General features: G+C 35.5%; 1 pseudogene; it reads right to left on the bottom strand.

The window, feature by feature from the left end:
- Window positions 1-11,549: 11,549 nt before the first annotated feature.
- Window positions 11,550-11,961, bottom strand: LOC138152848 (large ribosomal subunit protein eL36-like; annotated as a pseudogene).
- Window positions 11,962-12,672: the final 711 nt, after the last annotated feature.

The following is a 12,672-nucleotide window of genomic DNA, read 5'->3' as shown; positions in this document are numbered from 1 at the left end:
GTATATTTTATACCAATTACAGTACTATAATAAATATCCATTTACAAAAGCTAATTAAATTTGTCAGATTAATTTGCAGCAACTGATAGTTATGAGGATAAGAACTGTGGTTAGGATCTATAACTTAGAGTACCAAAAAAATAAACCTCTATTCACTACCAAAAAAAATAAACCTCTAGTCATTAAGTATACCATAGATCTTTGAGGAGTGATGTAACCACTGCCTTCTGAGGATCTAACTGAGCAGTGCTAGGAGAGGGTGGGAGAGTAAAGCCAGAATCTTACCTCACTGTCTTGCTACTCCATCTTGCCATTCCCAGTTCTGTTTCCCATGACTGCCATTATAGCTCACATTTAGAAAGTACTTTAAAGCTTGAAAAGCCTAAGCCCACAGAAGTAATTCTACATTTGACCATTCACTGACTGACCTACCAATGTATGATACATGGGGAAGTTTCTGTGTGAATCTGTAATTAAAGTTCATTCTCTCCTAACTGCACATTCTTCTGTGCATTTAATGAAGATGAAAGAAAGAAAGGTCATTAGCATTACTATGGTTTTATAAATAAGCGTCTGTTTCCATAGAAACATCTCTTCTTCCTCAACAACTTATTTTACATAGGTTATAATTTTTTATGATTACTTGCAGGAACACCAACAATTCATGCCCTAATTCATATTATGTCTTTAATAGGCAATATGGTTTCATGAAAGAATTCCTGCCACAAAGTCAGACCTGGTTTCAAATTCTGAAGCAGATAATAATTAGATGTGTGACCTGGAGAAGTTGTATAGTTTCCTGTGTGTTGAAATTTCTTCTTCTGTTAAATGGGAATAAATGATCAACTTCACAAGATTGACAAATGTGCTATACAAGTGTAAGTGGTTATAATAGCAATAAAAACTCACTACAACTCTGAGAGATCCAGAGATATACTTAAATGTACATGATTTCCTGATAATTAGCTTAATGCAGATGAATTAAAGTCATCATTTAATTTCTAAGGCATTATGAGTGAGGTGCTCACTGAAGACTTCTTAGACACTCCCACTGAGAGAATGGGAAGCAAGCAAATCACCTAAGCTTGATACAGGTCAGATTACAAGCCATGGACAAGAAGAGCAGGGCCCTAGACACTACAGTGTTAAAATAGGTTACATGTTTTACTAGAAAATTACTTAATATTGTCATTGTCTTTATAATAGGTTCATTTCTGATCTTACTCCACAACTTTACCAATAGACTTGACCTAACCACATAACTACAAACACTAAAATGGATATTTAATCTGAATCCAGTTCAAGAAAGTCTTCTCTCCAGAGTGAATAGAGTATTAGAGCTCATTTAGGAGCCTCTGCAATGCTTCTGGGTTTCAGGTAATCAGAAAAATGGCATACACAAAGCTTAGCAACTAGAGGATTTCCCTCCCATGAGGAATCCCACTTCCATCAGAGATCTGTATTGGTCATGACAATGCCAAATACTTAGGAAGGGTATTTATTTCCTAGCTTTTTGAGTTCCTTATTACTAATCATACATTACTCAAATACACTGCTACTATATCTTTCAAGAAATATTGTATAATTTTCACATGTGTAGGAAAAAGGCCTTGGAGAATTTGTAAAGTGGAATTTTGTTCTACCTAATCAAATGTTTGATTGTTTTTTTTTAATAGTCTGAATAATAAGCACAGTATGATCCTATATTCTTTCTATATGTCTGAGTCATTTATGAGAATAAAAAGCTTTAGTCTGCTATAATGCTATTTACAGAAAACTGTCTGTTCCCATCAAGTATCTTCACCGAGAATATTCTTAATCCATTTGTACATTAGTCTTATAAAAATATTGTAGAGTTGAAAAAGTAGGCATATGATTCAGTAGTTATTTATACTTTCTTAATTATGTTTGGTAACAATAAGATGTAAGGTTTCTTTTCCAAGCTTTTGGTATCCTTTTTCTTTCAGATACATTCAGAATCAATCTCTCTTTGCTCTGAAAATCCCCTCCAGCAGACATTTGCTCTATGTATGCTTGGTCTAATCCAGTTATCCTTCCCCTCTTTCTTTTCTTTAATAACATTTCTACTTCCTCATGAAACATAAATATTAGGATTCAAATGTAGTGACTCTACTATTGTTGATCATAAAAGGTATTTGTTAGAGAAATATTCACAGACCTTTTTCCATCTGCTTTTTTATTGTCCGTGTTAATTAACCCTTGAATGACCTTTGAGATTTTTCAACATTCAACATTATACAAGCTCCAACTATAGTGATACACTGCATCCTGGGCCATCTCCAGTCATTCTGATCTATATCTAGCCATTGGACCCAGATGGCTCCAGAGGAGAGAGTGAAGCTGGTGACTTTGCACATCCCTCTCTCACTTAAATCCAATTACTGGCAAGTTATAGCATCACCTTCCTGAAGCCATGGTCCTCTTCAAGAACAAAGGATAAAAAACAATAACAACAATAGTGAAAGTCAATGTAATGTGTTAAGCTCTGAGGACACAAAAAACAATAATCGAAACATTTGCTTATACTCAATGAGATTGCATTTTGTTGCTTGAAAACAAAGTGTAAACAGAAAAAATGTGCATGTATACACAAAGACATAGATATGTCTATGTAAATACACATAAATGTATACATATATGCATAAATTATTTGTATAATACATATACACATATATGTATAGTCTTTGGAGTTTAAATTACTTGCCCAAGGTCATAAAAGTAGAATGCATCAGAGGAGGGACTTGAACCCAGATCCTCTGTCTCTATAGAAAGTGTTTTTGATCATTTAATTTGAAATTTTTATTGAGTTCTTCATAGAATTCCTATATCTTCTTAGCCTCTGCACCAGATGTTAGCACATAAGCTGCAATTATGCTCATGGTGGTCTTCATGCAAATGCTTATCATTAGCACTGAAATACAAGATGATGAAATGTCTCATAAAATGACATTTCTTGTTGCCCTTGGATGCATTAACACGAACTCCACTAATCTTCTTTTGACATTTCCAGGAAAACCTGCAAGCCATGCTTTGATTTTTTTTCTTTTCTGCAGCTTCCTTTAGTCTTCTGGTTTCATTTATAGCAAGAATGCCATGATTAATATGCTATGCCTAAAGTATTACGTCGATTTTTTGGCCACTGAGAACAGATCTAACATTTAGAGTACCAAATGACTATCTACAGACCAACCAAATGCTTTTTAATTCTTAGCATCCTCAACTTCCTTATCTACCATACTTCTGAAAAAGTAGAAAGAGGCTACACAGGGTAGAAGGTCACTTTGTATTTTTCTTTGCTTCATGTGTCAGCATGGCCAAAGAATTGGTCACTAAGTGGCCATCTTATTTAATGGATATACCATAAGATTTACCTTTACCTATGCTAGTCTTTAGAAAATGGACATGGTCTGTTGACAGGACAATACTCAAAAGTTTTTCCATCAAGATATAACCTGCCAAGATTTGTGCTCTAACAGCATAATCAAAATAGAATACAGGTCACTTCCACTCCGAGATGAAATATCTTCAGATAGAAGTCCTTTGACTGTTTTCCCTTTAATGAATTGAATCCATTTTTAAGCACTAGATCAGTGGTAAAATGTCCAAAATTCTATAAATTATTGGCTCCTACAGATAATAAATCATTCCATTTTTTATTTTTAAAAAAAGCATATTCTTTCAACTCCCAAAGTTACATGTTCCAATGGAAAGACCACTAGATTTGGAAGTGGAGAACCTAGGTTCAAATCTCCGCTCTGCCAACTTACTACTTTTATAATCTTGGAAAAGTCATTCTTGCCCTCTGTTTCTGCCTTTCTCCATCTGTAATGTAAAAGGAGTTAGATGTGATGACATCTAAGTTCCTTTCCTCTTTAGATTCTGTGATAAATACATACTAAAAGAGTACCTGATTGGCTAATAATGAATGAATATTTTTTTAAATAGCAGATTCCCTCCACACATAGCTTTAGAAGCAGTTTTAGAACTGGAAGGAACTAGAGAGACAATTTAGCAAACTCCTTCATTTTACAGATAAAAAACCCAAGGCCTAGAGAGTTATAGTGACTTACCCAAAGTTACAAAGAGGTATGACAGTCAAGCTTTAAAACCAGTTTCTCTAACTTGAATTCTATTGCCTTTTCCACTACATCATGAGTCTTCAATAAGATGGTCATTTTTTTGTTTATTTTGCTAATGCAGATTACCCTAAAGCAAGAACTAAATATCAAGAGAATATGACAATGTCTGTGTCCTTTATTTCATAGAAGAAATATTGGGGGCTTTGTTTTTATTATGCATAAATTGGCTGTTCCCTCTTCGAAGACAAAAAGGCAGGTTCTTGAGTTTTTGGATTCCATACCTCTTATTTCCTAAGTACATATATGCATTTTTAAAATTTTCTACTAAAGTGCTACTTTTTCATCATTGCCTTCTTTCCACTGCAAACCAAAAATACGGTGGAATAAGGTAGAAGAAAATAAGTGTGCAAGTATTTGCTATGATGGTTATAGTGGTTATTAACATTTATTAGGGCTTTTCATCAACAAAATAATTGTGAATGTTAATGACATCCTTCCCCAGCCTCAAATCTATTTACCAAAGATCGTGATGGATCTTTAACTCCATATGACCTTTGCATTTTTGTAAAGTGTGGTCATTGATGACAGCTAGCCTTTCAGGGTCAGGCTTATCTGGTAGTAAGCAGGAACATGTGCTTTGAGGCCCACAATTAATAAAAAGTAGAATGCTTTTAAAGTGGAAGGGAAGGGCTCCTTTGAAGCACATCTTGCTTTACTCACTTCAACTTCTACCTCCCACTGCAATTCTTCATAGTAATGCAAACATGCACACACTGCTACAACATGTGGGCCTGCACACAGAGATAAATGAGTCACTTTATTATGGTAGAAATGTTTCAATATAGAAGTCAGCAACAAGTGTTTAAGCAAAAGAAAGAGATAGTTGAGTAAATAAAATACTCAAAAGATACAATAGTAGTACCAGTTCATATTTTTGAGGTTTATTTTGAGGTTACTTTTCTCACCAGACAACTATCAGGTAGGTGGGGTACAAGAATTATGATCTTCACTTTGCAGTTGAGTAAACTGAGTCTTGGTGATTTGCCCAAAGGCATTTTATTTAGCAAGTGGTAGAGTCAGAATTTAAATAATCTCCTGCTTTCAAGTATGCTGCTCCTTTCTGTAGACCACAGTGCCAAAAAACTAGAAGATTAGGGTTCAAATCTTGCCTTGCCTATGTACTTAAGTTACTTAACCACTTTGAATTTCTGGTTCCTTATCAGTTAAATGAGGGTGTTTGAATAGATGACTTCTTATGGTCCCTTCCAATGTAAATCTATGATCCTTTTAGTGTTCTAAAAAAGTAATAACTTAATTAAGCCTCTGATTAGTCCAGCTTTTTTGATTGATTTCTTGCTCCAAAGAGTTATTCACAATACTATCTAAATTAATTTATAGATTTAGTGCCATACCAATCAACCAACAAAGGGATTATTCTCCACTCATTCCTACTTTATTTTTCATTATTTCCCTTGGGACTAAACCTTTTGTTCCCCTAAAAGAATTTTGTTGCTTTTGTTTAACTATATAAAATAACCTTTAAAATGACCATACTCTTTGATCCAGAAATCCAACAGCCAGGCATTTGACCCAAGCAGTTCAAAGACAAAAAGAAAGTTTCCATATATATCAAAATATTCACAGCAGCTTTCTTTTTAGTAGCAAAGAACTAGAAACTAATGAACACAGGTGTTCATTATTTGGAGAATGGCTAATTTTGGATGACTCACTGAAACAAGGGCAGAGGTGGCACAGAGGATAGAGCACCAGGTCTCTTTGCAAGTTCAAATCTGGCCTCAGAGATGTAGTACCTGTATGACCCTAGTCACATACAAATGACCTGTAAGTCATTTAACTCTGCTTGCCTCAGTTTCTTCATGTGTAAAATAAGCTAGAGAAGGAATTGGCAAACCACTCCAGTATCTCTGCCAACAAAACACAAAAGTAGTCACAAAGAGTTGGTCACGACTGAAAAATGACAACAATTAAAAAAAAAAACTATTGTAATAAATGACAAATGTGAAAAATGTAGAGAAGCATGTGGAAACTTTTATGAAATAGTGCAGAACAATATGCACAATGACGACAACAATGAAACTGAAAGAACAATAAAATAAAACTGAAGGCAGGATAATTATAACAATGCTTAACCATGGTGAAGGTAAGAAAACACCTTCCCTTCTTTTACTGCATATGCTGTCAAACACAGGTGATATATTCATTGATTTTGACAAACTTTTTTTTTTATTTTATTTTTTAATTGTTGTTACAAAGAAAAGCTTGTTAGGGGAAGGGGAGAGGAGAGGAATACATTCAGAAATCAATGTGATATAAAAACAAAAGGCCTCAATTAAACTAGCCCTTGTCCCACAAAAGTTATCCATAAGGAAAAGGAATTAGGAATGGCAACACTGGAAACACCATATATATGGCTGTTTAATGTTTAGAAGTTAGAAATGTTTGTAATCACTAATATAAGGTAATCTCTAAAGGACAAATTCTTTTAGCTTTCATTATAGAAGGTCACCACAGTTGTAAAAACCAGATCCAAGACTCTTAAAAGTTTCAACCATAAGAAAAGAATACAGGAACTTTTTCAATAGTTCTACAGTCTTCTTCCCACTAAAGTCCTATTCAATTGACTCCCTGTGTAGTAGGTACTATGGTCTCTCAAATCCCTGCCAGTAGAATGCAATCTCTGATGGGTCCAAGCTGGAAAGGTCTCAAGTATGGATGTGATGTGATACTAGATTGTATTTAGCTGGGACTCATTTGGACTAGTAACTTTTTTGAGAATCTCTACAATCATAGAAAGGGCTAGATAATCATGGAAAATGGCCAAGGGAGGAGTCATTGGAAGCAGTGAATGGTTTCTATAGGCACCATTTCATATGTTTAGAACTAAAAGGGAACTTGTGTAGTCACCCTATTTTACAGATGGAGAAACTACAGACCAAGGAAGGTGAACAAATTTTCCAAGGTCACACAAGTCAGTAAGCAGAGCCTGAATTTTAGCCCAAATGTTCTGCCTCCTTAGTCACGGCTTGTACCATTGTAAAATGCTGCTTCTGAGGAAAGTCAAGAATATTAGAGGAATATGTTTCTCCATTATGAAAGATAGGAATGTGTCTAGTATTTATTTTTCCTTTTACTATCTTAATCTGGGGTAGTTTAGAATCAGAATGAAAAGTGTTTGCCTTGGGCAAAAGACCAAATATTCAACAGTCAGGTTGTTTGTAAAACTCTTCAGCAATGATTAAATGTTTAGCAAATGGCAGCTCAAACAAAAACTTCATTTTTGATGAAGTACTACAGCATTTCAAAGAACACTCACAACTTTGGCTTCTTTTGTAATCTCTGTTTCCTTTCCAGAATCCTCTTTCAAATTTTCTCTACAAGAAAAATGTCCAGTCATTGTAAAAGTTAGCCAATAAAAACATATTGCAAGCTAATCAGTTCCATGTTTCTAATTGTTTTCTCTTCAAAGTTAAGGATTATTAATTTGGTGGAAGTTTTGAGTGTTTGGCACTGGATTTCTACAGAGATACCTACTTGAGGCATGCTGGAGGCATGTGCTACAGACTATGTGTAACTCTAATCACTGTAGCAGGAGCAAAACAAATTTGATAACAGGTTCTGAAATATGATTTTTCCAAGGTCATTGTCTATCATGTGCCATCCATTTTATGATTAGAATGACAATTATGATTAGTATGACAATTCCAAAAAAGCTGTGTGACTAAATGTGACCAAATAATGCACATTGAGTCCACAAGACATATGTTAGTTCTTAAATTGTGTATTTTGGTAAAAGCTTCAGAATGAGTCAGACAAGGGCAACAGCCTTGAAACCAATGTTCGTTTTTCATGTGTGATCTTTTCTCAACAGTCATGTTTTCAAGTCCCATTCCCTCTATTGGTCTTTATATTTGGAAATGCTTGTGTTTGATGATGTTTATCAAGTACTTTTGTTGTTTAGTCATTTCAGTCACATCCAACTCTTTGTGATCCCATTTGGGGTTTTATTTTCAAAGATACTGATGTGGTTTTCCAGTTTATTTTTTTTTTACAGATGAGGAAACTAAAGCCAAAAGTGTTAAGTGACTTGCTGGGGGTCTCATAGCTAGTATGTGTGTATGGCCAGACTTGAACCCAGGTCTTCCTTACTCCAGGCCTGGTGCTCTATCTACTATGCCAGAATAACATTAAAGATGGGGGAAAAACATATTTTTTTTAAGTTTTCTTATTTTTTTATATATTCTCCTACATAAGAGTACCATCAAAAACATTACTGATATGCAGTAAGATATGCTTAAATGTGTCATAAAGGTCCTACTCTGATGCCTCATTATAGCATGGAGATGTGAATTAATATCTCTAGAATCTTTCTGTTCACCTTTCTCCAAAGGAGCCTGCATTGCTTAACTAGGACTGGTTAGTTGGGTGCCCAGGAAGCAGCAACTACTACTCACAGGTTGTTGTTAATCCTTCACTCTGCAAGACCAATGACATCAGGAGGGTGATGTCAACTTGCAAGTGAACAGGATTGAAATGAGGCAGAGCTGTGCAAAGTCATCAGCCTTACTCTCTCCTCCAGAGTCATCAGAGTCCAGTGACAAGACATAGGTCAAGAAAACTGGCAATGGCCCCAGATGCAGTGGGAGACCTTTGTCTTTTTAAGCTAAGGCCTTTCCCAAGTATCAGTTTGTCTGAATGTTTGCCCATTTAGTAATTAAAGGCTAAGTAAGAATTGGAGCAACAGATGGTCTAATTTGCCTTCATAAAAGAATCAGTCTGGGATGAGGAGTCAAAAATAGGGGTCATTATGCTAGCCATTCTACTCTTTTCAGAGACAAGGTACCAGGTCAAAATCTTATCTACTCCTCACCCCTAATTATTTCTAATCTAGAAGAAATAATTTTAAGGTTTAAGCTGCATTCATTGTTTCTGATGGGGAAGAAGAACCACAAACTGTCTATCCAAGGCTTGACTCTCTTCCCATAAAATGCATTTACACAAAGACCACAGAGTAAATAGCAAGTAAGACCATTTATTCAAGCCAATAGCAAATAGAAATCAGAGAAAGTATACAGATAAGAATATACCAGACAATCCACAGAATGAACAAGTTCTCCCACTGGGAGCAAGATATCTCAACTCAAGCAAGAAAGCCAAGAAAGCATTTCAGATCTCATTCAAAGTAATATTTCCCAAAATCTCTTGTGCAGAAAGCTGAAAACAGGCACATGACTAAGGTGCTGTCTCTTCTACATGACTGTTTCTTTCTAGTGTTCCTCTCCCTGAAAAAAATTTGGAATCATGTGTCTTCTCTCTCAGAGCTGGAAGCCAGACAACAGAACTGGAAGTCCTAAGTCAAAGATCTAACTGGATCATCAACTAAGTAGTACAAATATCAAAAAGCTCTCCCAAGCTCTTGCCAGTTCTAAGGAAGAGTAAGGAGACTGGTGTCCATAGAAGGTCAAGGTGTAAGAAGACTTTAAAATGTTGTGGGGGAGATACGACTCATCAGTTCATAAAAATACTTTCTTTTTAAAAAGAATCAGAAAGATCTTGGATTAATCAGAACCTAATATCTTTTCTCACACACATGTAAAATGAAATTTATATATCTTGAAAGAAAATAAGTGGTTACTAATATGAGAATGATTGCAGAATGTCATATCTGTTCAGGAAGATCAGTAAATGGTTAGAACAAAGATCTCACTCAATGCCTAATGAAAAGAAAGTACCATACAAAGATGAGAAGATATCAGTGTATTTACATCAGATCTGCTTTGACTTTCTTAAATAAACTATTGACTCTTAAAAAAAAAAAGGAAAATGGACAAAAGTTAAAAAAAAAAAACTATCATGATTTGTTTGAGACCTTTCTCCCCTGATCTGAAATCTGCTTTTTATTGATTTTAGGCCATTATTAATGAGGAAATCTCTTCTATCAATGAAGGTATGTTATTACCTACATTCCTAGACACTTTCCTGGGAAACTGAGGCTAAATAAGGAAGAGAACAAAAAGAAAAAAGAAACTTTAGCAAACACCTTTGCATTAGAGTAAAAGGAAAAAAAGGACCAGCTGTGGAGTTGGAATATCTGGGTTCAAATTCCACATCTCATACAAGACATCTATTTTTTTTTAAAGTAACCTACGTTCCTCATTGACAAATCTGGAAACATCATATTTGGATCCAACACCTAAGCTCCTATTATGATGTGAGCAAGTATTATTAGCACTTAAGACAATGTATTCAGGAAGAATAGTTGACGAGAATTTACCAAATCAAAACTGATGTTGGAGAGAATGAGACTTTCAAGACACCTTAGAATCAATGTTTAAAATATCAATTCATTCAACAAACACAAAATTAATTATTCACTCCAGAAACATTTATTAAAAGAGGTGGACACTAGGAGAAAAATAAAAACTTAGATTAGAAAGTATCCCTGTCATAAAGTGCACACACAAATATACAATATCACATCATAATTTAATGAGAATAGCAAAACAAAATGTTATTTAAGTTCATAGTGGGAAGATTGATTATTGGGGAAAAAAAGGAAACTTTAATTTGGACTGAAAAACTCAAAAGAAATTCTACTCTTTTGACTCCTTGAGATCTCCAAAACTATACTAGAAGAGCCCATGCATATTTTGCCGTATTGGCTCTGGCAGAACACTGCACCTACTATCCCAAGGACCAGAATAGTTCTTGGCCTATAGGTTAGTAGGTGGTTTAAAAAAAAAGGCAAAATAGTGCTCAGTGTTGTGTGGTCTTTTACCATACTTCAATGACTGTGGGGCTGTGTCAGAAGGACTGAGAGAAGGCATGAAGAGAGTACAAGGAACCACACAGTTTTTAAACAAACTTTTGGAACTCTGTAAAAGCTTTATCCAATGATATTTGAGTTGATATCCTTTTAGGAGGGTTGAACCACAGTCACTGACATTTTACTATAAATGAAACTAGAATATACAGGGAAACTGTAACTTAGAAATATTTCTTAGAGATTCTTTTTGGAGAAATAAACAAATGAGTTGGTGGAGCTGATTTTATCAGTAATATGGATGTAGACTGAGTGTGTACTTCATGGGTTCCCCATGAGATATTCAGGACACAGCAGTCATTCAGGTAGCTCACACTGGCTAATGTACCAACTTCCTTAAAGCCTGTAGGAAGACAGAGCCACTTTACAAAGTAACCAAAGAGGAAGTTACATAATTTCTCACCACCAACACTATGGTCAATCTAAATTCAATGTGACATCCTCAAAATCATTCTGATAAATCTATAAGAGATCCCCATCTCTCACTGCCATTTCTGATCCCTCAGCTGAGCGAATTTTTCAATGAAAAACTGATCTAAGGTAGGGATTCATTTTTTTTATTTGTCAAATCTTTATTGGGTACGTGGGGAAGGTTGGTAGAGTCCAGTTTAGTCCTTCTTGGCAGCAGCCTTCCTCATGGCAGCTAGGACATTGCTGAGCTCCTCTCTCTTCCTCTTGGCTCAGACGTGAGTTCCCACCCTTTTTTTGATGAACTTAAGGGCTGGCTTATCCTTGGAGACATTTAACAATTCCATGGCCTGCCATTCATAAGGGGCAAATCCACACACCTCCCAGATCATATCTCTCATAAACTTTGTGTGTTTGGTCAAGCGCCCACGGCGGCAGCAGTGTCGAGGCTTCGAAACGTTTTTCGTAACTTTGTGGCCTTTGTTGAGGCCCACGGCCATGGGGTACTGGATAGCCATGGCTGTGGCACATAGCCCCAGTGGCAACCACAGCAGAAGGGAGGAAAGGTAGGGATTCTTAACCTGAAATCTGAGAAGCTATTTTTTTTATATTTTGTTTTTTGTAAATATATATGTATGTATATAAATATAGCAATATAATTTGTTTTATTTGTGATACTCTATAGTTCATGTCTTTAAAACTATTATTCTGAAAAGGAGTACCAATAGGTTTCACTATACTGACACTAAAAGAACAAAGTGAAGAATCCTTGATTCTTTAGATAATGAAATTGATTACACAGAATATTAAAAATATGAAGCTTAGAATACTTACCCCACATCTGGAACCTTTTCCTACTCTCTTTCAAAAATCGATCATATTTATAGACTAGATTGTTTAGCATATTAAAAGCACAAGGAAATTGCTAAATGCCCCTCCATAGAGAGCTCAGCCAATTCACATACATACTTACATACACACACATACATGGCTCATGCTTATCTTTCTAGCTTTCTTTTTAGAATGCTAATAGGATAGTTCTAATGTCATCCCCACCCCACTACCAACATACTACTCTACCACTAGCTACAAAAAAAGCATCAAGGGAAATATAGTGTGTGTCTGATACTGTGGTTCTGTAAACAAATGTAGTCCCTCCTCTAGGCTACCTTGGATAGCTTGTATTGACAGGTTGGGTTCCTGTAGGTGGCAACTGTATTGGATTCAAAGTACTCTGTGGGTTCATACTCCTATATCTCTAGTTCACAAGCTCCCCCGGTTTGTTTACTTTAATAGTCAATTGGGGGGGTGGAGCCAAGATGG

This window comes from Petaurus breviceps, unplaced genomic scaffold (assembly GCF_028583685.1).
Source record: "Petaurus breviceps papuanus isolate PSGF00001 unplaced genomic scaffold, PetGlider_PUasm1.0 90977, whole genome shotgun sequence".
NCBI classification, from domain to species: Eukaryota; Metazoa; Chordata; class Mammalia; order Diprotodontia; family Petauridae; genus Petaurus; species Petaurus breviceps.
The sequence above is the reverse complement of the archived record's forward strand: the minus strand, read 5'-3'. Positions and strand labels throughout refer to the sequence as shown.